This window comes from Vombatus ursinus, unplaced genomic scaffold (assembly GCF_900497805.2).
Source record: "Vombatus ursinus unplaced genomic scaffold, bare-nosed wombat genome assembly UNPS02014786.1, whole genome shotgun sequence".
Classification (NCBI taxonomy): Eukaryota; Metazoa; Chordata; class Mammalia; order Diprotodontia; family Vombatidae; genus Vombatus; species Vombatus ursinus.
The window spans coordinates 56,072,367-56,075,958 of record NW_020954564.1 but is presented as its reverse complement, the minus strand read 5'-3'; the positions used below and the strand labels follow the sequence as shown (position 1 = coordinate 56,075,958).

Here is a 3,592-nt window from a genome sequence, read left to right as displayed (position 1 = left end):
TATGTGATATTCTAATTATCCAAAGTAGTATTTATTTCTATCATTTTTTTCTCTGTTTCAAATCATTTGGAAGGTTTTTTTTATATAGACACAGTCTATTTTGCTACAAATATTGAGAATATTTATTTTGAAGATGTATTTCTTCAAGTCAGAAAAAGCTGAATAAAAAATAGTAATCCAACAGGAGGGGCACCCTTGCAAATCATGCAAAGATGAGTCACTTTGAAAAGCTTTTATCTCCCTTTGAGTGAATGACAGGATGACAGGCCATCTTTCCTAAAGCCTGAAGAATAGGCTAAATGGGCTCAACATTTCTTCTTGACCAATAATCCTGCTACATCTCTGAAGCACTGTCCCTTGCTTTTGTAGGTACTTCTCATTATTCATTAAGTTTCTTCTATTAGAAACGGTTATCTGATAGAATGAGAAGTGGCAAGGTCTTCTCTGGGTGACAGGATATTGAGCAAAAGACATTACAAAGTGATGGTTTCTTCTGACAGCTCAGTGCCATGTTTAGGCACCAACTTTTGCACCAAACCGAAACAAGGTCAGGAGAGGGTAAGTATATTTGTTCAGCTAGTTTCTATCTCTTCAAAGCCAGAGGGAGAGTCAGCCCTGTCAGCTGACAGAACCTCCAGCAACCTGATCTCCACTCTGGCACAGACAAAATTACCCATAGCCAAATAGGGGAGGGGGACGGAAATGGCTTTATTAGTGAATTACTGAAGATTGACTTGTATCATTTTACTTTAATTATGAAAGAGTGTTGTACAAATCATTAGGTAAAAATTTGATGTAACTCTTCTTTCAATTAAATACAATAATGGAGACAAAGACTGTATTATTATGCAAATTCCCGAAGAGAGCTTCCTCTCTGCAGAACTCAATGTCTATTAGCTTTCAGCCAAAATAAAGGTCACCAGACAGTAAGGTCTCCCGATCTAACTCTTTCCTTCCTTGAACATGCAATGTAATCTGGCAGGATATGTCAAGATCAGGAAACCAGGGGGCAATTATTTTAAGCATGCCCAGTATGCCCTGGTAGTGTCAAATTCAACCTCAGAGTGGCCTCCCACACAGCTCATGAGAATAGGGCTATTTTAGACTCTGGTGAAGCACAGGCGTTAGGCTGCCTTGAGATGCTGAGAGTCCAGGACAAGGGAAGTGGCAATCCAACAGTACTCTGCCCTGATCTGATCATATCTGGTATATCATCTCTGGGCAATATATTTTCCAAAGCCTGCTGACAAATTGGAGCTGCTTCCAAGGAAGATGCCCAGAATAGAGAGGCGATGCTAACCTATGCCACAGGACCATTGCCTAAGATCTAAAGATGTTTATCCTGGAGCAGTGAAGAGAATTTTAGGAAAAGAAAATCAATTTCATCAGTACCAAATGGGAGTGGAATCATTAGAGAGTAGTTGTCCTGAAAAAAAATTTAAGGGTTTCAGTGAACTACAAGATTGATACGAGTTGGAGCTGAAAAAGCTAATGCAATTGTAGGCTGAATTATAAGGAGGCATACTTTTCAGGAGTAAGACAATGATGGTCCCACAATGTTCTGCCCTCATCCAAATATATTGGGAATATTGTTCAGTTCTGGGTGCCATGGTTTAAGGAAGACTTTGATAAGCTAGAGAATGTCTAGAGGAGGGCACCCAGGATGGTGAAGGACCTTCAGTCCATGTCATATGAGGATTAGTTGAAAGACCTGAACATGTTTAATCTGTAGAAGAGAAGAGTCAATGTGGATATAATAGCTATTTTCAAACTCTGGACTCAGTTTTTAGGGCTTGGAGCAAACCATAAAGGACATAATCAGTCCATGTGGTGGGGGAAAGCAGAAGTTGGGTGGTGACCAGTTTTGCCCATTTAGTTCTAGATCAGAAGGAAGGCATACTAGGGGGCATAGAGAAGGAGGGGTCAGAGAGAAGCAAAAGAGAAAACCATGCTGGACTGAATCCAACTAAATCAGGTGAACAGAGGCTATCAGGAAAAGAACACACATGTGGCGGAGGATCTAGAGATAGAAGGAAATAATCATTTTGGTCAAAGGTAGATGGAAGATCAGGGAGGACACAGATACATCTGGAAAGCCAGCGATCAGCCAACTTCCAGGAACTGGGGTATAGGGGAGGTGAAAGAAGCAGAATACAGAAATGACCAAAATGAGAGAAGAGAAAGAAGACAGACTCACTGTTTGTACTGCAGGCAGAATTACCCAGTAATTATAACGATACCAAGGCTAGTCTGAAAATAATAATATTATTTTTAAAATTAGCATTCTTATAGCATTTTAAGGTTTGCAAAATGTTTTTTTAAATTTTATTTCATTTGGTCCTCAGCACAACCCTGGGTAGCAGGTGTTATTATAATCCCCATTTTATAGATGAGGAAACTGAGTAGAAGTTAATTGACTTGTCCAAGATCACATAGTTACTCATTGTCTGAAGCTGGATTTGAATTCAGGTTTCTCTGACTCCAGGTCCAGTGCTCTATCCACTCAATGATTAAGTCAATGAATTATATTTTAACTTGTCCAAAAATAAAGAAAAAAAACATAGGTTCTGTTGAGTTTCTAATGAGAGTTATTTAACATATACCTTGCTTTTGGTAGAATGCTGGTATTCTTCCTTTCTTGAAATTACCTTTTTTTTTCCAATTGAGAAATTTATTTAAACAGATCAAATAAAACAGGTGCCTCCTTATCTCTGCACTTAGAAGAATGTGTTGGGCCTCTTGGTAGTAAAGCGTGGTTCGTGCTGGCGAGGCAGAACTCCGTGGAGCAGAGGAACTTGATTTTGAAGTCATGAAACTGCTTGACTGCAGGCCTGCGGCACTTGCTGGCAGGAATTTCTTCCACTTTGATGATCTGGTTGGAGTGGGCCTGGCATGGTGATGGGTTCCCATATCTCGGTAGCACTGAGTGACAGCACCAGCAGGGGTCCAGTCGCTGTACTCCCTGTTCTTGTTATGGGTTTCACTCTTGGAATTGTAGCGCAGCCAGATACCCCTAAGAGAGAACTGTTCAAAGACCTGTCCACAGTATGCAATTTCTCCAGAAGATTTCTTCATCTTTTTCATCTGGGAAACGAAGTACCAGAATTGGGACTTTGCTACAACATGATTAGGAGCAAAGATCGGCATCCTAAAAAGAGGTGGCACTGGACTCTTAGGAGTAGGCAGGCAACGTCCAACTACCTTATATTCTCTCGGGGTGTCCGAGGCCTTCATGGTGCTGCCATCTCACTCCCCACCAACCCGCAAAAAAAAAAATAAAGCTTGAAATTACTTTTTGTATATACTTCATATTTCCCTACCTGTGGATAAAATAAATAGAATGTAAGCTCTTTGAGGGCAGAAACTGTTTTGTTTTTCTGTTTGAATTCTTACTACCTAGAACTGTGCACTCTCTCTCTCTATGTCTCTGTCCTTCTCTCTCTCCATATATATATATGAAGTGTGTGTATACATATATATAGTTGTCATTTAATAAAAGCCTATTGAATTGAATTAATAAACCTGAGAGCAAACAAACGTTCCTGGCACAAGTAAATAACTTCAGACGAGGAGGCTTGGGCATTGGCATTTT

The 3,592-nt window shown here is 40.0% G+C and overlaps 1 pseudogene; it reads right to left on the bottom strand.

Moving 5' to 3' along the window:
* Positions 1-2,656: 2,656 nt before the first annotated feature.
* Positions 2,657-3,234, bottom strand: LOC114047388 (annotated as a pseudogene).
* Positions 3,235-3,592: the final 358 nt, after the last annotated feature.